The 27,512-nt window shown below is 38.6% G+C and overlaps 1 long non-coding RNA gene across 1 annotated transcript; it reads left to right on the top strand.

Moving 5' to 3' along the window:
* The first annotated feature begins 8,462 nt into the window (after window positions 1-8,462).
* Window positions 8,463-25,782, top strand: LOC148977434 (uncharacterized). Its single transcript, XR_016145388.1, has 3 exons — window positions 8,463-8,562; window positions 13,521-13,611; window positions 24,855-25,782. It is a non-coding gene; the product is annotated as an uncharacterized LOC148977434 (long non-coding RNA).
* The last annotated feature ends 1,730 nt before the right edge of the window (window positions 25,783-27,512 follow it).

Consider the following 27,512-nt stretch of genomic DNA (forward strand, 5'->3'; position numbering starts at 1 on the left):
TGTCCAAGCTCCAAACTCCAGCTTTTACAGGTGTGCCTCACCTTTTCACCATACATGATCCCCCTCGGCCAGATAAAACGTCGCCATGGTCTCAGTTTCCAATGTTATGCTGATGACACACAGCTGTATATCAGAGGGTCGGTGATCTACTCCTCAAAGTGGATGGTTGCTCCATCTCTCCATCCAAAGAAGTGGTGTCAACCTTGGTGTCATTTTGGACTCCACCCTTTCCTTCCAATCACATGTCAAAGTCATTGCCAAATCTGCCTTCTACCACCTCAAAAACATTTCCAGATTTCGACCATCGCTCTCAGACTCTGTGGCAGAGTCACTCATTCATGCCTCCATCACTTCTAGTTTGGACTACTGCAATGGTGTCCTGTATGGGGTACCTAGCAAGGTCCTACACAGGCTACAATATGTCCGGAACTTGACTACCAGGATTCTCACACACACTAGGTGTGGCTAGCCTGGCATGCCAGACCTACATCAAGATGTTAGCTTGGCAACCTACATCAAAATGTCAATTTTTGCCGCCGCTAGGGTGCGTCTAGATTTCTAGGCTAGGTCGTGGCAGCACATCACCCCAATCCTCACAGGTTTCCGGTCAAATTTCGCATCACCTACAAAATCCTCCTCCTCACCTATAAATCTCTCCATGTCACTGCCCTCCAGTAACTTCTGGACCTCCTCCATCCCTACATCCCCTCACGCAACCTCCAGTCCATTGACAAGGGCCGGCTCTCTGTCCCTCACACCAGACTGTGGACTTTTGGGGACAGAGCCTTCAGCGTCGCAGCCCCCACCCTCAGGAACTCCATTCCCACAGACATCTCTCTTAACACTTCCTCTTTATTAAGGCATTTAATCCGGAATGACTTTTTCTTCTGTCTCTGCAGTTTGTGTAAAGCGTCCTTGGGTATTGTGAAAGGCGCTGATAAGGACTAGTGGGACAAATAAGCAGGAGAACTGACAGGTGTAAATTCTACAGTGCCAAATGAAATTATATAGTGGTGGGAAACTACTAAAGGTGTAAAAGGGTTACTGAGTGTTGTGCGTTATACCTGAGTATCGTCCATGGGATGCAAGGTAGTGTGAGGGTCCAAATCAGGGCTGGAAGGCCTGCATTTTCGCTGTCGAATGTAACTACACTGAAAAAAATAGTGTACAAACATTTTTCACTCAGAAACTGCTACTAAATTTCACAAACAAACAATGACCAATCATCTGTCTTTTACCTACAACCTTGAAAAATCTTTTTTTTTTACAGCGTACAAGGTCGATAGTCTGCATTAGCTTCAGGGAGAATGTGTGAACACACTGACAAAACCATTCATTTACAAACACTTCCACACTGAGGTCTAGCACCTGCAGTCCAAGTGCAACCCTGATGAACACACAGCTGTGTGTGAACAGTGCAACAGCGGCATTGCACACTTTGATCGACACGACACACAGGCAGCCCTGAGCTGCAGAAACATCACACATCTTGTCTGATATTCTGCATGCGCAAACTGTGAAATTCCAGCCGTGCGAAACTCAACCCGTGACAAATGATCAGCCAGGGGAATTCCAGTGGGTCCGTTGCCATACGGCAGGGTGTGTATGTGTGTGTGTGTTACAGTGGGTCCGTTTAGGTTCTGTGTGGATTCCTCCCAACCGCACACACTGATCCATTGGAGAACTTGGCTCTGAAGCCACAGAAATCCATTTTGGATTATTATATTAATGTTAAGAGGGGTGGGGTGCTGAGTTAACACTGACCTTTCCAAGTCCAGGAGACAACTAATTCACTCACTCACTTATAGACCACAGTTAAAGTCAATGTGAATTGATTTTGCAACCCATTTACTTTTATCTTCTGTAATGTGACATATTTATGAGTGAAGTAGGATATTCAACACGAAAATCATGATTTTATCCACTGTAAATTGATTAGTGAAAACTGAGGATGAAAAAGTCATTCCTGAGGAAGAGCAAGTTATATGAAAGCAATAAGGTACAAGAGGCTCTTACCTTAGAGACTCCGCTTTACATCGTACCAAACAACGCCCTTTAGCCGTTACGTATTCACGACACAGCACTTGCCTCGAGTACCTTATTGCTTTTATAAAACGGTTACCACACTAACAATATTAAAGTAAAAAAAAAATGTATTATTGCAACTTTCATGAAGTAAAATCAGTAAAAGCCTTCCTTCCTCTAGAAAAAAAGGTGAACAGCAACAACATTCCAATGTGTAATATGCAGGAAAGCTCAAATAAAAACAACATACAGTACAAACATGTTTATCATAAATAAAGCACAGCCATTTACCAATCAGATTCAAGAATGGGAACTAACCATTTTATAATTGTTTACATTTACAATAATATTCCAATTATCCATTCATTTCATAACTGGAAACAATGATAACTTGATTCAGTGGTTGATTAAGTAACAGCTCTGGATTGTGTTTCCGAAAAGGATCATTAGACAACTATGTCGCAAGTTCTGTTGAACTCTGTTGGTAAAGACGGAATTTGCGACCTTTTTGCTTTTGGGAAATGCACACCTGATGGATTCAATGTGTTCATTCGGTGAAGGATTCATCAAACTGATTCAAACGGTAACTCATCATGAGCTTGTGAGACTTTGACTGGCTCAAAAGAGACAATTTGTTCATGAATTGATTCAAAGGCTCATTAAATGTATATTTTTTGTGAATTTTTCAAATAAGACCAGAAACATATGTTCAAAAAAGTTAATTTTGGTTTTGATTCACAACTTTCAAAAATGTACATTAACAAAAAGATAAACTAAAACCCGCAGACACAGAGGGAAGGAGACCGATTAAAAGTTACAGATGATTACATTCTGTGGTGGTATGACATAATGCATTCAAAATTTAATATGCAGTACATTTTCACTCCAATCTGTCATCACTATTGGAAAGCTTGCATCTTATAACCTAAATACAGGGCTGTAATTTTTCTCTTTTTTTTTTTTACGGTATGCAATAATGTCAACATACATTCAATGCCACAGCGAGCAGCATAATCATACACTGTAGGTGTGAAACCTGTAAAATGTCCATTTATTTCCAAAGTCCGTTCAACAAACGCAGGACTGCGCAACTCAACAGCTGATGTCATTTCCTGCCATTTCCCAGCCTGGGCTGGATGCCACCAAATACCACTTTCCTAAGCCATGCTAAAGTCAAATGAGATCTCTAAATGATTGAGTCTTTTACAGCTCATTTCCAAACTTCCATTCACTCATGACATTTTCAACAGCTTTACTCGCTGCCCTTCCCTCACTACCTCCCTGGTACTTGTGTGACTGAGTCTTCTAATGGATTGATTTAATATAAAAATATGGAAAAATAAATGAAGTTCATGTGCCTGGCTGAGCAGCAGATGACATGTGGTCATCCCAAAACCAACAGTTGCCTCTCTCCAATAAGTACGGAGGTATTTCTGGAGCCGTGGGTCTACTCTGTCTCTTTTCATTTCACTCAAATCGAACTGGATGTTTACATGTTCAGAAAAAATGTTTTATGCTTTCTCTGTTTCTGGTCACAGGGTCTGGTATCCATCAACATCTTCTTGTGTTGAGGTTGAAGTCACAAGGCTGGTTCTGTAAGTAAGCCCTTTCTTTTTTCTTTTTTCAAAGATATCGACCATAATCTGGGGCTGATGATCTGTGCCAGAAAGAGACGGCTGCAGATTTCACAAGAATGCTTTCAAGATCTTAACAATTCCTGTGTATGTGTTCGACAAGGTGTTATCAGACCGATCTCAATCGCACAAGTCATGGAGTATGACTTCTAGTTCTGGCATGTCTGGAGGCACGCACACATCGGGGAGAAAAAGCCCATGATGTAAGGTACAAAAAGTAGGATGGTACAGTCAGAACTCATTCTGTGCCAGTTATTTCTTGTCCATCAGCTTGATTGTTCACCTAAAAATTGCAATTTTGCCATCATTTACTCACCCTCTGTATCAGGGGCGTTTCCTCCGATGAGGCAAATAAAATCCACAGTACAAAACCCCTCCAATGCAATATGCCATTAAAAGTATATAAATCACAAATTATTCTAAAGTGACAGAGGAGCATTTAAAATTCCAGTGAGAAGCAGAGTTTGGTGGGGGGTAATTGAGAATGAAAGGGAAAAAATCATGTGAAAAGAGGCAATGGCTGCATCCAAAATCTGGTTGGTCACATGATGTCGTCAACATAGTGAATGTTGCATGTCCAGACTACATTCATACACGCATTTAGAACGTATTGTTTAGCAGCCGTAAAGTAATTTCTCAATTAATATAACAACCAACTCAAGAGATTATGCGATTTCGGACGGAGCCAAAGTCTCATTCGTGCTATGATTGACTGTACTGGTTATGCTCAATCTGACCTGTGTTCCTGTTCATGTGACGTTCGGCATAAAGCGCTGCACGATAAACCCCCCCTTCTCGTTTTCTTGTACATTTTCTGATTGGTCTGAATGAAAAATAATGGTTTTAATGGAAAGACTAATTAAAACGGAAACAACTCACCCACTTGATATCAACTTTTTATGTTACGTTACATCTAAAAAGGTTATACTTTCCTTTACTCCACGTTGTAGAAAATCTTATTGAGTCTCATTGTCTTATTTAGTATGCAGTGTTTGTTTACTGAGCTTTGATTACTAATTATCCCAAAATACATAGCAGATGAACATGAGTTCACAAGAAATATGAAATTCGTTATTGTCCTTGAAGTTAATATTGTGGAATAAATGTAACAATTCTGAAAAATATATACTTTGTTTTAATAAATGGACCAATAGTTACATTGTTGATGTAAAAATACAAAATAGAATTGTTTAGGCTATTGCTCTTGTTGTTTTCTTGATAGTGTGAATCACTTTTTTTATTGCCGTCAAATCAATTAATCACGATTAATCGCTTCAAACATAAAACTTTGTTTATATATGTATGTATATATATTTATATATGTGTGTGTGTGTGTGTGTATGTATTTATATATTATACACACGCACGCACACACACTTTTATGTTAGATGTGATTAATCACGATTAGTCGACTTGACAGCCCTAGGTTGTTGTTTTTTTTACCCTGAAAAATGTAAGTGCAACTGAATTTATATATATATTTTTTTAATATATATATTTTGTATATATATATATATATATATTGCCACCTCATTTTTGAACCACTTCACCCCACTGACTGGTATGCATTTACAGGTTTGTTTACTTATGCATGAACTTTAGAGTCGAGTTGCACGCACAATTCCCTTTTATAGAGAAAGGCAGTCTGGAAAACCCACAGCACAACTGTTGGGTAGATTTTGGGCCTGCCGGAGAAAGTGTTGTGGAGGGGCCACGGGTTTGGTTGCTAAGCAATGAGGGGTGCGCAGGTTTGGGGTAATGAGTGAGAGCTGTCTGCTCAATGTTCCAGGTCTTGACGAGAACAGACATGCTGGCCTGGGACTGCCTGTGTGGAGCTGCCACCATGGCCACCTGCTCACAGCAATCATCACCAATGCTCAGGCCAGCCACTGATACAGCATACAGACCCAATTAAGAGCCCCTGCATATCCCCCTCCAACCAGCCATCACTAACACTCTTGCCAGCCTGACAAGGCAGCCTTTTTCCCCCCGAGCACAACTCTAATTAACAGCGGTGGATGAAGAGAGGCCAGGCAGTGTGGAGCTACTAAGAAGGCCCAGAGCTCTGGGCAGGTAATCAGCTTAAATACAGGTTTATTTCCTGTCCTCTACATCCTGCTGCGTCCAGCAGAGAGTGCACTCTTTTATCTGTTTATCTCCAATTTTCTCTAACTTGCATCATGTCTTTCAGACTCACTGTCACCTCGGCTTAAGTGCTGGGTCTTGGGCGGCCATCTCCTCCGATCAGATGCTTTCAGGAGACGGGCTTGCGGTTAGCTTCTGACAGTGTCTGAAAAAGAAAATATTCAAACAAATTACATGAATAATTCATTTTAAATAATGCTATATGAATAATAGTCGATTAAATAATCAGATAAATGCACCATTTTGAGTAATTTAAGGAATTGTTATAAAAAAGTTCATTAAAAATATGCGTGGTACTTGAGGTTGAAGGGATCCTGCTTTGTGGTCCCTGAGCTTTCCAAAGTTGAATATCCCTCTTAATAAGCAATCCAAAATCAGTCAGATAAAGTTTATGATAGTTGAAAATACTTGCAAAACACATATACACAAACTACTGCTGTTTGTCTAATGCGATGTATTATACAAACTCAAGGAAATGGGATCTATGTAATTGTTTTCTTTACTGTAGCCCTGGAGATAATGGAGGTCGGTTTGACTGTAATAGTAGAAAGAAAAGGCTGCAAATGACATTGTGAAATGAGCTCATTATAGCGGAGGATTAAGCGGATGCTGTGTTCCAGCAGCGAGCCCTGGACGGGGGAGAATTTCCTTTTTGTGTTGAGGTGTTGTTGTTGGAGGCCCGTGGATGGCTGTCGTATGAAATATCCTTTTCCCATGACTCTTGCTCCAGGCCCATGATTTGAATTTTGGTTTGGATAGGTTGGTTTCTGGAGATCAAGTTCAAGTTGGTAGGCAGTTTTTTTGAGCACTGGGTTAATATAGGTTTTGATTTTATAAATTTGATATTTGAAAATTTTTCTATCATTCAACAGGTTTGGAATTAGTAATTTAACTATCAACTATCAATACTGTGCTCTTGTGCTAAGCACCACTTAAAACTTAAGTTACCTCAGGGACAGGGTAACTATTAAACTAGTTTGCTAATTTAAAGTATCTCAGTCTGAAAAGCAGGCTACCCAAAACTTTTAATAACCAGCCAACAGAGCAGCAAACCAGCTCAAGTTAAGCCATTTTCACTCCAAGTTATGTTATACAGCAACTTTCAAACATGACAGTGCACAAAACTGCCTCCCAGAACTACAGTATATGAAACCATTAGAAAATAGTTTCTAAAAGATTTTTGATCAAGATGGTTTAAATGAGTCATTTCACAATATTGTTATCAAATACGTTTCTTTCGTTTAAATGTGAAACTATTTTTCCATCACGAAGAATTAAAGCCTGAAAGAAAAACTGAAGCACAAAACTCACCCTATGTTTTATTCGCTGCTTCCGGCAGATGGCACTGTTCGTCACATGAGCCTCCAACATACAATGCACGAGGCACATTCGGCCAGACACCAGTGAAATGTTCATAGCCTGGTATCAAAATAAATAATGACAGTAATTCACTGGTATTGTAAAAAACATTTTTAAATAGATAAATAAAAGTTTTTTTATTGCATATACTGACATACCTCATATGACCTGAGAAGGGGAAGGATAGCCTATCATCAAAAATATCAGATAATATTATGAATATAACACTAAGTGACTCAAAATAAAACCCAGATATAATCATATTTATATCTAATAGTTCGTAAGAATCCCCTAAGAGAATAAAGTTGTGATCCCTGTTAAAGTTGTGATCCCTGAGAGTTCAAGAGATTTCCATGACGCCTGCGCGAGAACTACGTTATTTTTCTACTACTCGCGCAGGAATAGTCAAATAAAGACGTTATTTTTGTTGTTTTTTTCGCACAAAAATTATTCTCGTCACTTGATAAACTTAAAGTTGAGCCACTGTTGTCACACGGAATATTTAAACATTTTCTTCGATGACTTTCTGGGCCGTCAAGTTTCAATTCCTTAGGGTGCCTATGTGGTAGAGATACAGCTCTTAAATTTAATCAAAAATATCTTCATTTGTGTTCTGAAGATGAACGAAGGTCTTACGGGGTTGGTACAGCAAGGGGGTGAGTAATTAATGACATAATTTTCATTTTTGGGTGAACGATCCCTGCTTCGCTAACTTGCAGGAGACAATAGCGGGGTTTAATTAAAACCCCAGTTGTGCAGGTGTGGGGCATGTTTTAACACTGCGTTACAATGGGCCCCTATTAGAAATATGGTATTATATTCTATACTTTTATGAATTCTATTGAGAAAACATGAGAAATAAAGACTGAGAGTCAGTTCAGAAATTATTAACTATTATTTTGCTTTGATCTATGCTGTGCAGCTGTGTTTTCCATGTTTGTTGTCAAATTCAAACATTAGTTTATTTTTAATTATTAAAAAATAGCAATATTGACGTTAATAATTGTATTTTATTAAGAAAATATTTTGTTTTAACTTGTATATTTTTTGATTAGATCATGATGTTACAATGTGCCCCGCACATGTTACAATGTACCACACTTATGGGGCATGTTGTCACATTTCACTTCCATTCTTTTTGGGTAAATCAAGAAAAAAAGTATACACTGTATTAATAAAACAAAACCACATAATTGTACTAGACATGTGGGAAAAAATAAATACTCTAAACCCCAAGTATAGATTTACACAAACTGAGAAAGTCAAAAAGCGTTACGTTGTGCCCCGCCTTCCCAACGTCATACAACAGCGCACCGCTCGTGTTTGTCGCGTTCTTCCACCGTCCGGAGCTGCTCTCGTCTGTTCTTCTGCGTGACTCAAGTGTGCACTCTACACAGTGGTAAAAAATATCTGTTTTACGTTGTTTATTGTACTCACTTCTCAATTAAACCTGTAAAATATAACTCTGTCAGACGTGATAAGATTTTCATCTGTTATCATGGGCGCCGCCATAATTGTCAATTGAACTCAATTCCAAACGCTGACCGTAAACATTGCCATTTGACATGGAAAATTTTCTGAATCGTAGCTGTTCTCCCAAAAACTGTTAAAGTCAACATGAAAACTTTATTGACATTTCTTATTTTTATGGAACATTAAAAAGTGCTGCTGTGTAGATTAGCCTACTTACAAATTGCAGTCCGTTACTGATTCCAAATTAGTTATGTAATCCTATGCGCATTACACATTTTAGGTAACCCGACTATATTTTTTGATATTTTTTTTATAACTTTTAACTTAACTCGTTTATAACATTAAACTGAATAGAGTCATAAGAAAGAAAGAAAGAAAGAAAGAAATACTATATTCCATTAGTTAGCAAAATGAAGTGTGTAACACATTAGATTACTTCAGGGTTTGTCTGGGGTTCTTTACGAATTGCAGGGAGTGAGTTAAATGAAAAGTTATTAATTAAATAAATAAATAATTAAAATTGCCATTGTAATTGTAATAATTACTGCCATAGTGTGAATAATGTTTAAACAAAATAGGGTGTAGCGAACCAAAATAAGAACGTTCTAGGAACGTTTCCTGTAGGTTATTTTTAGATTTTTAGGTTCCATTTTTATAACCTAAAGAGAAAGTTCCCCTGACCTTATTTCTATTTACCTTAAGAAAACTTACCTGGATCACCAATAGGGAACGTTCTTTGGAACTTTCTGGGAACGTAAAATTGTTAGCTAGGTTAAAGCCATTTCAGGGCATCTCTACTTGACTGTTGGTTTCACATAGCTACTTTTGAATCGTCCTCCAAAGTGCAAACTAATGTGGCTAGTATTAGCCATTAGTGCACAGATCCACCATCCAGGGACGTTTGGCATTCTTTACTTGGCTGGTTAATGCTGGTGGACCAGCTAAATCATGCTTTTCTCAAACAAAATTGAGCTGGTGTAGCTGGTCCATGCTGCGGACCGACAAACCAGCATCCCATACTGGTGCCAGAATTAAAAAGCAATGCTGGATTTTTCAGCAGGGTATTCATTCTTTTTTGGGGGATAACAATATAGAGATGACAGATATGCTTATTTCTAAAACTCCTGTGTGGAGTCTCATTTCTCTCCCTAATTGTCTGACAAACATTCAATTACACCTTTGACATGGCTATACTTGTGATTTGAGGAGTAAAATCTGGTCTATTTTGCAGTTTGGATCCACTCACAATACTGTTTGACAACTAAAATTGTACCTGCTGATTTGCCTTACTGCATATGTGAGCCGCAAGCCTGTGCCCCTCTCGGTTGTAATTCCTTTCCCCTTTAGTAGAAATCACCCACGTACACCACGATATATATATATATTTATACACACACATTTTTACATTTGGTTAGAAATGTAGATGGTCGGAGCAAGTAGGTATTGCAAGAAGAAGAAAAATTTGGGGGAAAATTTTTTTATTACATATTATTACAAAAAAGTATTTGTAGGATTGGCCCATGCCTGGCAGAGTCTGCACCAGGGGTCTGTGTCTCTGGGGTCTTGCATTCTCAATCAGTCTTTCCCTCACACAGCCCTTCAATATCCCTCTGTCTCTCACTCTGTGGGGCCACACTCTGGATGAAATTTCAGCAGGGTATGAGGGAATGGTTCACAGAGTTTAGCACCTTTTTTAACATAGAAAAATAAATGACTTCTCCTAATGTTCTAATTGGCGGTGGTTTGATGATCAGGTATCGTGGCCTTCAGGCTTGAAGCACCTCGTTGTTTTCCCCTGGTCTGCTGAAAGAGCTTGTCTGTACCTCTTAATGCTCTTACTTTTATTTTTTGACAGTTTTATACTTTGAGAAAGTTCTTTTATTCATTATAATTACCTTAAAGAGAAAAAAGATTTTGACCACTAAATCTGGATGGGAGAATGAAGAAAGTGAATGAGGAATTAAAAAGGACGTAGGCTCATTCTCTTTGTACACTCACCTAAAGGATTATTAGGAACACCTGTTCAAATTCTCATTAATGCAATTATCTAATCAACCAATCACGTGGCAGTTGCTTCAATACGTTTAGGGGGTGTGGTCCTGGTCAAGATCATATCCTGAATGTCCAAACTGAATGTCAGAGAATGAGACAGAAAGTTGATTTAAGCAATTTTGAGCGTGGCATGGTTGTTGGTGACAGATGGGCCGGTCTGAGAATTTCACAATCTGCTCAATTACTGGGATTTTCACACACAACCATTTAAGGGGTTTACAAAGATTGGTGTGAAAAGGGAAAAACATCCAGTATGCGGCAGTCCTGTGGGTGAAAATGCCTTGTTGATGCTAGAGGTCAGAGGAGAATGGGCCGACTGATTCAAGCTGATAGAAGAGCAACTTTGACTGAAATAACCACTCGTTACAACCGAGGTATGGAGCAAAGCATTTGTGAAGCCATGACGCGCACAACCTTGAGGTGGATGGGCTACACACAGAAGACCCCACCGGGTACCACTCATCTCCACTACAAATAGGAAAAAGAGGCTACAATTTGCAAGAGCTCTCCAAAATTGGACAGTTGAAGACTGGAAAAATGTTGCCTGGTCTGATTAGTCTTGATTTCTGTTGAGAAATTCAGATGGTAGAGTCAGAATTTGGCCTAAACAGAATGAGAACATGGATCCATCATGCCTTGTTACCACTGTGCAGGCTGGTGGTGGTGGTGTAATGGTGTGGGGGATGTTTTCTTGGCACACTTTAGGCCCCTTAGTGCCAATTGGACATCGTTTAAATGCCACGGCCTACCTGAGCATTGTTTCTGACCATGTCCATCCCTTTATGGCCACCTTGTACCCATCCTCTGATGGCTACTTCCAGCAGGATAATGCACCATGTCACAAAGCTCGAATCATTTCAAATGGGTTTCTTAATCATGACAATATGTTCACTGTACTAAAATGCCCCACAGTCACCAGATCTCAACCGAATAGAGCATATTTGGGATGTGGTGGAACGGGAGCGTCATGCCCTGGATGTGCATCCCACAAATCTCCATTAACTGCAAGATGCTATCCTATCAATATGGGCCAACTTTTCTAATGTTTTAAGCACCTTGTTGAATCAATGTCACGTAGAATTAAGGCAGTTCTGAAGGGGAAAGGTGGTCAAACACAGTATTAGAATGGTGTTTCTAATAATCCTTTAGGTGAGTCTATATTAGGAAGACGAAGAGTGTTGTTGCATATTCAGTATTGTCAAAAGGAGGCACCTATATAATTTATTGAACTTTATTTGATTGTCTTTATTACTCTTGTTTAAATGCATATTGATGACTGCACACTGTATGCCCTAAAGACAGAAGTAAAGTGTTAATTTGCTCATTATTTTATACATTTATTTTATAGTGATTTTATATTAATGAATAAGTTTTAATATTAACTTATTTTAAATATAGAACATATTTATTCATATATATATATATATATATATATATATATATATATATATATATATATATATTTCTTTACTTAAATATGAATGATAAATATAGCCTAATAAATATTTGTTAATACATAATAAATGGTCATTGATAAATCTTAATCATCAACAGTAATGTAACATTATACCTTAAGAACACCAGTCAGCCCAACAGAACATATGCTCAGAGTCTATTTTTATTGAAGCTTACAAGTCCAATGTGGTTGCTTGGCAGCAACTTCAGTGTGTTTGCCTGCTACTTGTAGAATCCAACACAAGAGTTTGTTTATGGTTTACTTAAAGAGCAAGGCAGTTCTAGCATTGTTTTCTTACTTACTTTTTTAAGAATTCCTATTGTGCAAAGGTTTTATGATAGATGATGTAAAGTTTGTGGAGAAAAGCTACTGTAGATCAATTTTTCTTTTGCAAGGAGGGAAGACAAGAATGTCAAAGCTCTTTTTTATGGTTTTGAGTTGAAAGAAATGCATTGGAATAATTTCTTTTATTTATTTGATTTTTTCCCCTTCTTCCTGCTCTGGTAAAAGCATGATTTCGTTGGCAGACCTTTTAATCTATGCCAGAATGGGTCCATGACGCTGCTTGCTTGTAAATCAGTGTTAGTAAACTGAATTAATGATCAATGAATCAAGCCTGCTCACTGCGTCCAGACAGCTTGGGCCTCTGCCCAACACCAGGCATGATCTACAGCTCAGCCATTGTTTGCATTCAACTACAAAACAGGGATTTGCTCTTCTTCTTTTTTTTTTCTTTTTACAGGGAAATGTTAGACTCCCTTGCAGGGATTTAATGTGTCTACTTGTTATCAAACTGTGGTTGTGTATCAAAAGATGGCTAAATGTCACGGACTCGTTCTGTATTCAAGTGCTGCTTTTCTTCTTCCTTAGTCTGAGTTTAATTAACGTGCAATACAAATATTCGCTTAACCTTTGCAGTTGTAGAAGGCATTACAGTGCCTCCCTATTAACAACATAGTTCAATGAAATGGCTATTTATAGTGGCCTCTGTTTGTTGTGAATGAAGCATGGTGGTGGTTATGATAAGCTTAGCCTGATTAGTATGGGAAGGGGTTTAAACTGTTCATAGCAGCCGAAAAAGAGTGCTGATATTGTGCATTATATTTAATATAGCCAACTGTGGTGGCTAATCAGCTCTGTTCAAAAGTTTGTTGCCGGTAAGTAAGGGTGTAATGTCACCCTCATGTCACGATTCGATGCATACTGAACTCATGATACAATATCGTTGCGATACTCCAAGACATTGTGGCTCAAGTGTACGTTTATTAGAAATTGTGGCTCAAGTATAATTTTATCAAGTGACGAGAATACTTTTTTGTGCGGAAAAACAAACAAAAATAGCGATTTTATTCGACTATTCCTTTTCTTCCTTGTAGGCCTGAGACGAGAGTTCAAGAGATTTCCACGACGCATGTGCAAGAACTGAACTGAAGCAGTTGAAGGAGATCGCAATTCTCCCGCATGGGGGTGAGTAATTAATGACTTAATTTTCATTTTTGGGTGAACTAACCCTTTAAAAACTAAAACTCTGAAGACTTGATTTTTTTTTTCTCATACAGTAATTTTTATTTTGGGTGAACTACACAATACATATTATCATATTATTTCACTATCCAAGATATATATTGATGCATCACTGTATTGTGATATTGTTGCACCCTATCTCAAGCCCTATTTCAAAAATATAGTAAAAAAAGTAATTTTGTGAAATATTGTTAACTGAAAATACCTGTTTTCTGTTTAAATATATATTAAAAAGTATTTTTTCCTGTGATTGCAAAGCTGAAATATCAGCAGCCATTATTCCAGTCTTTAGTGTCACATGATCCTTCAAAAATTGTTCTAATATGTTGATTTGCTGCTCTAACATTTCATGACATTTTCCACACATTGTCTGACTCATTGTCTGTTTATTGCTGCTGGGCCTTTAAGTCTTACACGTCTATGGTTTCTGTCTTAAAGGGACACTTCACCCAATTGCATTAAGCTTTGTATCTTTAGAAACCCAGTGATATTTTTGAATGGTCATGGTTTATTCCCTTATTTTCCCCTGAGATGGGAGAAATACGAATGTAAGTGTTTTACTTCCTGCTTAATATGACTTAAAAATCGTCATTTTGCGTCATAATAAGCAGGAAGTCACATTTCATTAAAAAGTGTACAAATAAGACTTCAAACATAAGCTCATTATTCAAGGGTGTGGGACCCACTCACCCGACAGGCCTATTACAGTTCAGTGGGTGGGACTTCACTTGCAGATACTGAATCAATATCAGCCTTCTTGTTTGGAAGCTAAGCTAACAAGCGCTGTGGATAGGAAGTATGATAATGACGGAAGAAACTAAACATGATATGGAAGAACAGGAATTTGAAATTCTGCTGCTCGAATCCGATGTTCATGTCCGTCTTTACGAGCTACAGTATAGTGAAGAGCAGCTGAGGCTGATGGAGGAACCGGAGGCGGCTGCCTGTCGCGGTCGAGAAGCCCATACTGGCTCGAGCTAAGGTGGACTGCTGTGCATGTGCTCTCGCTGTGAACTACGAACACAGATAGAGTCCGTCTGCTGCAGAGAATTTCAACAATGGCAATTTCTCCTGGACGAAATCTCTGAATCAGACGAGCACACGGACGTTTGTGTTGTGATGTGAACCATCCTAGTTTCGCCTGACTGAACGTCCAGGTATCATGTAGTAATTCACCATATAGAAATAAATACAAACGAGGAGTAATTCACTAATGAGTTTGCCAATGTAAAGTTAATGGGCTTTGTTGTTGTGGGAAGCAGGAGGCAGGAACCGGCGAACATTTAAACATTTTAATAGTAAATTGAACAAATACAAAACGAAAGTATAAGCCAGCAGCCCCTCATTGACGACTGCTGTAACGTTACACAAAACAGAAACACAACACATCATAAAATCAGGCCTGTTTCTCTCTCGATCTGCCGTCGTCGCTCCTCATTTTATGCTTTCGCTCCTCCGTGAGAGATGCGAGACCGGCGCGCGATTTCTTTCATTATCACTCACGCCACCGGCCTCGTGCCGTCCTTTTACGTCTCTCGCCATCGATTGTCCTGCTCGCCACAGCCAACAAACTAGAAATTTTGTGTGAAATGAATTTCAAACTCTGGTGACAGTTAACGTTAGCTTTGTAGACGGAAGAATGATTTCTCTGTTTGCGCTGTTCCGGATTAGTGGGTGTGGCTTGCGGAGCTGTCCAATGTGGTGCACTGTGGGAGTTGTTGTCCTACATACAAATGCGCCCCTCGGTTATTTTCTGTCTTTTCTCGGTCAAGAGGGCACCAAATTCAAAAATTCTTTTACATTTCGACTGCATATATGCTCCACTTTCAATAAAGATTAATGTTAAAATGGGTGAAATGCTCCTTTAATTGTCACTAAATAAAAAGTCGAATCTGTTTACCTCATTTAAGCAAGTGAACTTGTGTATTGCTTTTGTGGCAAATTAAGGTACCACACAGTTTGAGAGCAAGTGTAAATAAGTTAGTTTAATGGTTTTGTTGTCATATAGTGTATTTCTTCTCCCCTTCAGACCCAAGGTTGTCTGTTATGATAGATCAAAGTTTACTTTGTCATGGTCCGCTTTTTCTGTTCAAGCTGCAGGCATTTGTATACATCGGTGAGAGACACAAACTGCTGATGCTGTGAAAGTTTGTGCATTATTTATTATTAACTTTTTGTGGCATAGCTTGCTGTAGTTCTGCCACAAACCCCATGGATGTAGTTATCATCATACAATAATACAAAAAGACTTGCAGAATACACGTAATAGATGTTATTGAAAACAAGCTTACGTGTTAAGAAACATTGAGCTCATTGTTATGCTTGCATGTCAAAAATAACTCTGAGCAGCACTGTTTCCTAAATGATCCGTTATTTTGTCAAGGGTCCTTTTGCTAATAACCTTCAGCTGACCGGAAGAGAAAATGTTTTTGCAGGATTCAGGGTGGCAAAGGGTAAAAGAGAGAGACATTAAACTGTGTTTCCTTCATAGCTATTTTGCTCTTACTCTTTCTCTTACTTCTTCTTGCTATGCTATTGTGTCGCTGGCCGCTCTTTGAACCTGTGTAAGTTGTGTTGTAAGCAGGCCTGAGTGCTCTCCGTCAGCAACAGGTCGGTTGGAAGACAATACTGTGACAGGAAGAGGCTCTCCTCTGGCCTCCCAGACCCCAGCAACACTGCCTACGCTCAGGCCAAGAGCCTGTGCTGGGGGAATAATGAGAGGAAGAAGGGGAGGTGAGGCTTGAACACTCAATTACAGCTCAATTACTGTATCCTTAGAGCCAAGAGAGAAAAATGAGAGGACAAAACCGACAGATATTTACAGATGCTCTGTTCTGAAACCTAGTTAAAGGAGTAAAAAAAAAAACTTTTGCTGATAATTAATTTACTCACCCCCATGTCATCCAAGATGTCCATGTCATTCTTTCTTCAGTCGAAAAGAAATGAAGGTTTTTGATGAAAACATTCCAGGATTTTTCTCCATATAATGCACTTTACTGGTAACCAAACAGTTCAAGGTCCAAAAGACAGTTTCAGTACAAACTGCAAACTGTTCAAAGGGCTTTAAACCATTCCAGACGATGAATAAGGGTCTTATCAAGCGAAACGATCGCTCATTTAAAAAAAAATATAACAAAGTTTAAGTTTTATAAGCTGAAATGGTCGCCTTGCTCTGTTTTGTGATGCGCGTTCGTGACTCTCCTGTTCAAACTTGTTCATCAAAATTAACAAATCTTTTTTCGTGTCATTTGGTTCATTCAACGAATGAAATGAACGAATTGACTCGGAAATAGATTTTTTCATTTTTGTTCGTTTTTCTACCTTAATACCTAACTTAATGTCATTAAAAAAAATACATCACTGTTCCAAAGTTTGGGGTAAATCGTTTTTTTTTTTAAGAAATTGTACTTTGATTCACCTGGGACACATTAAATTGATCCAAAGTGACAATAAAACCATTTATAATGTTTAAAATTGCCATTTCAAATAAATGCTATTCTTTTCAATAAAGAATCCTGACAAAAACTATGTATTATTGTTTCCATAAAAATACTAAGCAGCACAACTGTTTTCAACATTGATAATACAAAATTGTTCAATTAAGCTTTGCCATGACAGAAATAAATTGCAATTTTAAAATATTCAACTTGAAAACAGTCATTTTAAATCATATTAATATTTCAAAAATACTTTTGATTAAATAAATGCAGCCTTGTTGAGCATAAGAATGATGTATTTATTATTTCTATTTCCTCTCATATTGTTTTCAGAACTTGCAGCACGCCTTATGAGGAGTGTTTTAAATAATTCATTTATGAGTCTTCATTCAAGTTATATGGGGTCATAGAAGATAGCTAGGTTTTTGGTAGCAAGTCCCCAGGTTTTTAAAACTGAGAAAAGGGTTGTCTATGGAGATCCTGTTCTGTTAAGAGGCTTGCGCTGCTCTTCTCATCTGTTTCCCCTTAACTGCTTTTTCATGTCCAGCCTAAACTAAAACACTCAGCTGATCTCCTTGACTAGTTTAATATCAGCATGCTTATTTATGGCCCTAAGCTGCAGAGTGAGGGTTTCAAAGCCAGTGTGCGCTATCTCTTGGGCATCTCCCAGGAAGAACATTGTCACTGTGTGGTCAAGATAAGCTGCTTTTCGAGGGATAAAGTGCAGATGAACACTGGTGTGGTTGTGTTTGGATAATTTAACAGGAGCTGTATGAAGAAAACCCCCTCATAGTCATCCAAACACTTGCGCGCCTTCAAGTCTCTCACAATACAGGCCTCGCTGTCCTTTCTGCTATTTTTGCATAAAAAAAGATGTTTCAAAAACATGTTGTTCTGATACTTTCCTCCATAACAGACCTCTTATCCGACCTCTTCTTGCTTGGTCTTAATGTGAACATAATGTGTTTTCCTGTAGCTTGTGTGCCAACCATGGTTTTAGAGAAATATGTTCTGTCCTACAAAGCCTTTGATTTTTTTTTTTTTGATTTTTTTATGGGATCTGCCAGTGTGTGGCATTTATTTTTCATGGATGGTCATAAGTATGCATAGACAGGATATCAACACCGCCTGGGTCTTTGTATAGCTCTCATCTCAGCATAACATTCGGCGGACACTCAAAAACAAAAACAGGCTCTTCTATACACACAAACACACACGTCATGCAGTCCGTTATTCTCACACCAGTCTTTCCAAAAGTCACTCTTAGCGCTGTTAAAACCATTCCGTTTATATTCCGAACTAATCCTTCTTTAAACACAGAATATTTTTCCTGTGTTAACTTCTCTGTTAATCACCTCAATGAAAACAACGCTTGAAGACCTTTTCAAAATTGGTGAAAAGTTTATTTTGTGTAGATTTTCTGTTTTATTTTTGATATAGTGTTTCAGAATATTTTCCACTGGCAACATTCCTTACATTATTAAGCATGTATACAAATATTAGTATTATGGACAAATTAGATTTTTACTGAAAATATGGAGAAGGCTTATTAGATTCACTCTGATTCATTTGCCCCAGTATGAAAGCTTTCTTTGTCATTCTATGCAGTGGAGCAAATAAGCTTTTTTATATTCATAGTAGAACGTGGATTTGGCTGTTTTCGTGTATCATTCTTTGCATGATTGTGATAACCATTACTTGTGTATTTTACAACATTTTGACCCCAACTTATCTTTAAATTAGAACAGTATATTGTGAATGCAGTACAACCTTTTATTTTGTTGTATACTATGCAATGATAAAGAGATTTTTGACAAAATGCATAGGGCTGTTTATGTACTGTTAAGTTAAAGGTGAAGTTCACACAAAAAATAATATTCTGTCATCATTTACTCACCCTCATGTGACTTTATTACTCATGTGGAGCACAAAAGAAGATCTAAAAGCCAATGCTGTCCAGTGTTGTTTTAGACCCCATTGACTTTCATTGTATAGACAAAAACTGTCCAAAAAATTCTTCTAAATATTTGCTGGTGTTCCGCAGTACAACAAAAGGGTGAGTAAATTATGAAAGAATTACATTTTTGCATGTAATGCAAATTTATCAAAAGTATGTCTTGCTTAAGGAGTATATACTCTATGAATAACTATATAGAGGTAAATTCATTTTTATTAGGAGTGTGTTTTCCTTCTGGTCATGGAGTAAAAGTAATTGTTATTGCTCTAAATTATGCTTACTACTTTTTAGTAATCCTATCACCTGAAAATACAGGCTGTGTTCATTCTAATATGAAACCCCCGGTCAGTCTCGGCCTTTTCTGCAACCAAGTACTGAATTAGTTTTCCACTCAAGTAATTTTTCAAATGGCTGGGCCAAAACAGCCTCCCTTCTGCTCATTAGCTCTTGCACCACCACCTGCACTACACTTAACTTAATAATGAGACCCAATCAACAGCAGCCCTGGCCGCACTCCAGTTGCATTGTGGGTGAGTGCGATGGAAAGAGTTGGATGTACCTGATTTACTAGTTGGCAGAGAGAATTAACAGAGATATGGGTACTACTTGTGAAAAAAATGGTAATTATTAAAGTTGTTAAAATACTTTCTCCATGTCCTGGTTTAATATTCAAAAACAATTAAAAGTGGCATTTTTAGGGGCTGTAGGTTGTTATCTCTGAAAAATATTTTTGTTGTGTTTGAGAATCCTGACTCATCAAGATTGACTTGCCAATGGTGTGAGATGGGGAGGTGCCGATCTATTTATACGACCAATGGCAGGTAGATTAGTTTTCGGGAAGCCTGTTTAAAAATGAAATGATCATAAAGGAAAGTTGGCATGAATTGGAGATTGACCCAGTCTATTTTCTAAATACACGTTATTGATCTTACTGTGAACGCTTAATCCATCCATATGTTTATTTATTTAATTTGACCTTGTAATTTTTAATTAAAGTGTCAACTCAAAACAACAAACTTATCTCTGGTGACGGATGCTGGACTTCTCAAATCATTTTGTCTGCATAAACCCTGCCCCTTTCTTATAATCAACTGCAATTGCTCGCATTCAATTGTATATCAAGACTTTAAACGATTACCTTTATTTAAAACTCTTGTCTTGTCCACAATCTTCATTTTCAGACTGATCTCATGAAGTAGCGTGTGTATGACACAGCAATTCGTATTTCCATTTTTGGCGTGCTATCAACACGCATAATCGCTTTTCAGCGTGTTTATGAACGCCGTTGACTTAACGTTATTACTATATATAAATATATGACTTACCTCAACCCCGTTCCTAAACCTAACCGTCACTGGGGTTAATGGCATTTATGAATGTTCCCTTATCATCCTAGGAAAAAAAAAGATCGCTCCCCAGATGTAGATCTACGTTTTCCTTCGTTTCGCTCGGACATTTGACGGCGTGTACAGACACGCGGAATCGCTTGGACATTAATGGCGTAGACATACACGCAAACACGCGGATACACGCGGATAGCTCAAAATGCGTGGAGATAACACGCCACTTGACTCGAAAGTGGCGTGTATGTTTACGCAAAAGTCATGATGTCATGTTGTCATTTTTATCGGTCCAAGTGGCTGCAGTGAACTCCGGCCAGTCATTAAGTCCATTAGGTTTGCCACATGTTGACCACAGGACTTTGGCATTGGTGGAGGAGAGAAAGAGGAAGAAAGACAAGAAAACAGAGAGACCGGAGCAAAAACATTTATTCATGGCTGTGTGTCTGACTGCACTAGAAATAGAAAGAAAAGGGAAAGGGAGGCATTGAAGTGTAGGCGGTTTTGAAGGGTCGATGGTGGCCTGAATGTTAGCTCAGCAGGGGCTCAATCACTGTCTTTAGGGATGATCCAGATAGTCTTAGGGGGTCTGTGCCCATTGCCCTCTCCTGATGGCCCCATTACAGCTTGGTCCTTTAGTCAGACCACTTTCCTCTGCCAGTTCACTGAACCCAGGCAGCAAGTACAAATAAACAAGAGCATGATTACATCCCCTTAAAACCCTGTTTACTGCCATTTATTTTTTGTTCCTGGTGGTGTTTTGCTTGGATTTCTACTAGTGCTGCTTACTGCATTTCTGAAGAAATACCACCCAGATCTTAATAGAAATCAGTTGCATCGGAGAAATGAAATGTGCTGCTCATTCTTGCCACGGTTGTTTGAGACTTGAGTGTTGTTTGCTTCAAAACACTTCACATGAGAATCAGCCAATGCATGGAGATTAAACTGACCTAATGTTGGCTTATTGCAAGATGATTGGTTTGGATCTTTACCGTGAAAATGCACTGATTGAAATACCATTGTTTTTTTTTTTGTTTTTTTTTTCATCTTTATGGTATGTGATGACGTGTTGGACAGCGAGAGGAAAGAATAATTAAATGAGAGGAACTCTTCAGATTTTCCATCCGAGAGAGTTGCAGTCTTTATATACTGCCGGAGACTGGTGCTAGGCGATGACAGCCACAACTTGCAAGAGTGTTGGGATAACTTCAGAGCCCAGTGTTTGTTCACCTGTTGGACCTGGATGGCCTGTGACTTCAGATGACATTGAATCATGCTGACCCTCACCCTGAGCTCTCACCACATTTGCTATTATGACTTCCTGAATCACATTACTGCTTCATTCATTCATTCATTCATTTGAATGAATGAACGTGGACTGTTTGTACAGTCAGTAGGCAGTGTTTTAGCTATCCGCAAAAACGTGCTATAAGTGATCCGCTGGGCCAAAGCACTGATTTACCATCTTAGTTTCACATACTTTATAAGTGTACTTGAGTTAAATTTATGCCACAATGTTTTATTTACATCAAACAAAGATTGTAAGCAGCTAGATTGCATGTCAGTCTCTTACGGTGATATACACTCACCTAAAGGATTATTATGGGCATTATGTATAAACAAATGTTATAAATCTAGGTAGATATGTTATGGAAGTGAGACTGGAATTGCTGCTGACTCTGTTCAGCGGTTCAGAATTGATTCTTTCTTTTAGGAGGCAATGTTTGTTGTGTATATTTTGATCTTGAGAAAATTTGGTTTTGCTTTATTTTTATGGCCCCTTTAACACATTCTGTTACGTTGCACCTACGTGTCTAATAACTCTCATTGGAGTGTTAGTAGAGTATTATTAGACTGGTAGAGTTAGGGTTAGTATAAGTCGACATGCACTTGCAAAGTTACTTATAGCTTATAGTTAGAAGAATGTCTGTTGGAAGAGCATCAAAATCAAGAGTTAGCAGATATAAGCAGACAGTCTACTAATAATAATGAGAGTTGGTTGACATGTAGTTACATTTACTTTTAGTCAACAGAATGTTCAAAAGGGACCAAAATAAACTTTGCAGACCTTTTACAGTTACAAACATAGCACTGCATAAAAGGCAATATTTGAAATGGCATAATAGGGACACTTTAAATATGTAATATGTCTATTAAACTACTGAGCTCTAAAACTACTGAACATATCAAGATTAAAATGCAAAATCATTCTGACAGCATGTTTCATGGGTTTTCAAGAATCCATCTACCATACAACGTCCTACTGTTCTTTGAACTCTTGAAAATAGATAGATACTGAGAAACTTCCAATGTATAAAAGAAGTCAAAACATAGATTTGTTTATGACTCCATTCGTAAAACTCCCTGTTTATTTTGAAATGGGGTATGCAGGCTTTCTTGTGCCCATGGTATGGACTCGTGCCGCAGAAATACTCATAAACTGCTGTTTGGCTCATTCTGAGAGCATTTTCCATGACCTGCCTTCTAACAGGCACAAAGCCGAGCATCTGTAAGAAAATTTCTGCTTTGCTCAGGGTGTTCTTTCTCACTTTCTTTCAAAAGGTTCCATATTTTTCTTATTCATTCTTTAATTTGTCTCCCACCATCAAATTTAAACACTCCATTTGTAAAACAGCCAGTGTCAGTTTCCTTCTCACTGTAAAGTGTTTTATTTTTCTTGCTCAGACTATTCCCTTTAAATCCCTTGCAGACCTAATAGAGAGATCAAAATATTCTTGACTAAATCTCTGATACTCTGGTTAAGAGAAACAGAATCTTAAGACAAAACATCGTTGGCTGTTGTTTTGCTTCAACCACAGCAACAGGAAAGAGTGACATGGAGGCAGTGTTTTGTTTTTGTTTTTTTTCTTCAGGGAAAAGACGTCAAACGTTCTTGTAACCCTTCTTAGGCATGACCCTGTCCACATTTTAGCGTTTCCTGTCACCTTCAATCTTCATTGGATTCAGTCTCCCTTTCTGCAGTGACATCAACAGGAAGTACCTGTGGCCTGCATTTTGTTACTAGAGAGCTCTTATCCAGAACAGTTTTGGGGTGTACTGGCCAACAAAGCTTTATTAATTTTTGGAACTTATTAATTTATTAAAAGCATCACTGTCCAATAAAAACATAAATAGTTTATCAGAGCCATATTTTTTCTGGCACAAAAAGTTACATTAAAAAGACTTATTTTCAAATTAATTAATGTTCCTCTAAATTAGAGGAGCGTAATTAAACTTAAATTGGTACATTTATACTAAAAACAAAAACACCCTAATTCATTTACATGAAACATCTGAACGAACTGATTCAGAATTAATCAAAGCTATATACACTATTTTTATAAGAGAAACCTGAAAACAAAACTGTTTCATAGTTTCGTCAAAAATATTAAGAAGCACAACTGTTTTCTGCAGTACGCTCACCCACACACACTATAAAGTATGCGTGGATGTTAAGAAACTTAAAGGAGTAGTTCACTTTTAAAAAAAACCTTTGCTGATAATTTACTCACCCCCATGTCATCCAAGATAATTTCATTCTTTCTTCAGTTGAAAAGAAATTTAGGTTTTTGATGAAAACATTCCAGGATTTTTCTCCATGTAATGTACTTTACTGGTAACGAAACGGTTCAAGGTCCAAAAGACAGTTTTCAATGCAAACCGCAAACTGTTCAAAGGGCTTTAAATGATTCCAGACGATGAATAAGGGTCTTATCAAGCGAAAGATCTCTCATTTAAAAAAAAAAAAGTTTAAGTTTTATAAGCTCAAATGGTCACCTTGCTCTGTTCTGTGATGCACATTCGTTACTCTCCTGTTCGACCTCGTTTATCAAAAAGAACAAATCTTTTTTTCGCGTCATTTGGTTCATTCAACGAACAAAATGAACGAATTGACTTGGGAAAAGATTTGTTCATTTTGATAAACGAGTTTGAACAGGAGAGTTACAAACATGCATCGCAGTGCAGAGCAAGGCGACCATTTGAGCTTATAAAACTTAAACTTTGTTTTTTTTTTTTTTTAAATGAGCGATCGTTTTGCTTTATAAGACCCTTATTCATCGTCTGGAATCGTTTAAAGCCCTTTGAACAGTTTGCAGTTTGCATTGAAACTGTCTTTTGGACCTTGAACCGTTTGGTTCCCACTGAAGTGCATTATTTGGAGAAAAAATGCTGGACTGATTTCTTTTCGACTGAAGAAAGAATGACATGGACATCTTGGATGACATGGGGGTGAGTAAATTATCCGCAAAATTTTTTTTTAAAATGAACTCCTTTAATGCAGAACCCCTATAATTTCCACGGGAGCATTGTCCTTGCAGTTTCAGTGTGTGTTTAGAGCAGGCCTCTACCGCTTGGACAATGCAAACACACATGATTATGGGGCAAACAGAGTTTAGGGAAATATTTGAATGGCACATTCTTTTTTTTTTTTCTTTTTTTTTTTTTTTTTAGATATATGGACGACCGCTGAAATGACATGCTAGAGACTCCTCTCCGCCCTGAGCCGAACCCTCCTTTGTTCCCCAGCTCGCTCAAGCCTCTAAATTACCATTGCTGCTGCCAAGAGGAGATGCAATGCGACGTTTCCCCTCCACCATTACAAGCCTTCTCATGTTGGGAAGACAAAGAACTTTCTGCACACAGTGACAACATTTTTGGGAGTTTATACCAAATACTCCCTTTTTTAAGATGCAACGAGTCTTGCTGTGAGCCATTTTGTAATTTATCATGTCTGTCTTTAGAGGCTAGTCAACTAATAAAGACATCAAAGTCTATGCTGCAATAGCTGCCCTTTACAAACAGGCTTTGATCACCATTATTTGATTATCCAAGTGTTTATCTTCTTGACTTTTTACCCAGAACTTCTCAGGACACAGAGTGCTCGGTCTGAACAAGAACAAGTGGGGCTCTTGAACTTGGATGGAAAAATTTGTTTATTGCATGCAGGGCTGTGCGCTGAGTTCTTGTTTTCTAAGTTGAAAAGTTTGTAGACACAGCCCTTTATGCAAAAAAAAAAGGAAAGAAAAAGAAAGTCCAGTCTCACCACAGCTGGACCAGCGCGATCTGACGTGATGAATTGGATGTGGGCGCGCGGGCCTGTGGCGAGGAACCGAGAGTGGAACTAATCTAAAGAAATGATTCCCTTCTCTAAAGCTTCGAAACTCGACACAATCTGGCACTCATTTGACAGCTTGAAGTTGGTAACTCTTAGCCACGGTTACAAATAGCAAGTCAGGAGGAATTTACTGAGTAATAAAGACTTTTTTCTACTCTCCTGAGTTAAAATAATGTTGTTCTGGATATAATCATCTAATTAGGGCAAGAGGCTGCTCTTGGAAAGGCTGAGGATCGCATTTCAAAGGGTCGTGTCTGCCAGCCTCCACACTGATGGTAAGATATCCAATGGTATGGCGGCGCGATCCTGTGAGTGTGTGTGTGAGACGGGGAGAGAGAGCATTCCTGTGTGCTTGTGTAGGGTTGCGTGCGACCGTGTGTCGCTCGCTCCACGAATAGTATGGAAGCCATTGTGCATGTTGGACCCTTATCAGAAGTCCATCTTAATCAGTCCTGCCTTATTTCAATCCGTGTCGCCTCTAAACTCCTAGTGCCCTCTTCATGGACCCAAAGTGGAGCTGTGATATCTTTCTTACCCGTTAAATGTGCTCCGTTTACTTAGTCAAGCACAAACTAGAGTTGTTCAGGGAGAATTTAGTGTAGGTGCCATATCTTGTAGACTTCCTTAAAAGTTCCTTAAAGGTAGGGTTGGTAATTTTCGGAGAGACTTGCAATAGCCAGCTAGTTTTGAAAGCATATGATCCCACCCACCCTTTAAAGCCACGCCTCCTTCAAAACAGATGAATACCTACAACAGGGTGCAAACAATAGAATAAAGAGAGATGTCATTAAAGAGTCGGTCTTGGACTCGGTCTCGAGATCATATTTTAATGGTCTTGGTCTTGTCATGGACTCGTGTGCATTTTGACTCGGAATTGACTCGTACTCGAACATACTGTTTTAGGACTTGGTCTTGTTCCCGAGTGCGCATGACTTGAGACTATAACGTTCGCGGCACGCAAATGCAGCAGGACCCAGGTCAGATGTGATGTGGAGCCTCTAGCTCAACTATGTATTGAAAATGTCTACCTTATCTTCTATAATTCAGATTGCATACAAGAGCCATACAGAATTTGTGTGCAGTAATATTATGTAAAAGAACACTTACTGATTGTAATAATTGTCATAATTATAATAAAATTACCTTTACACCACTATGTGGCCTTTTTACCATTATAGTGTACATGATTCCATGGTATATTTGGTTTACTGTTTGAATATGGTGCCAATTTTATTGTTACCACCAAATATTTTACATATTCTTGAAGATATCTTTAAGTCTGGTTTGAGACCTAACCTTAGGTTATCCAACCTCTCTGGTCTTAATTAGAACTTGACTCTCTTTGGTCTTGATCTCGTCTTGAACTCAACTCTCTTTGGTCTCAACTCGGACTCGACCCTCTATGGTCTCGCTCTCTACTCGGACTCGACTCTCTTTGGTCTCTGTCTCGACTTGGACTCGACTCTCTTTGGTCTCGGTCTCGGTCTCGACTCGGACTCGGACTCGACTCTCTTTGGTCTCGGTCTTGAATCGGACTCGACTCTCTTTGGTCTCGGTCTCGACTCGAACTCAACTCTCTTTGGTCTCAACTCGGACTCTACCCTCTATGGTCTCGGTCTCGACTCGGACTTGACCCTCTTTGGTCTCGGTCTCGACTCGGACTCAACTCTCTTTGGTCTCGGTCTCGACTTGAACTCGACTCTCTTTGGTCTCGGTCTCGACTCTCTTTGGTCTCGGTCTCGACTCGAACTTGACTCTCTTTGGTCTCGGTCTCGAATCGGACTCAACCCTCTATGGTCTCTTTCTCGAATCGGACTCGACCCTCTATGGTTTAGGTCTCGACTCGGACTTGACCGAGTCAAGTTCCTTAACTTCAAGCTGTCAAATGAGTGCCAGATTGTGTCGAGTTTCGAAGCTTTAGAGAAGGGAATCATTTCTTTAGATTAGTTCCACTCTCGGTTCCTCGCCACAGGCCCGCGCGCCCACATCCAATT

The sequence above is a fragment of the Pimephales promelas genome, chromosome 10 (genome assembly GCF_988280905.1).
Source record: "Pimephales promelas chromosome 10, fPimPro1.hap1.1, whole genome shotgun sequence".
Lineage (NCBI taxonomy): Eukaryota > Metazoa > Chordata > Actinopteri > Cypriniformes > Leuciscidae > Pimephales > Pimephales promelas.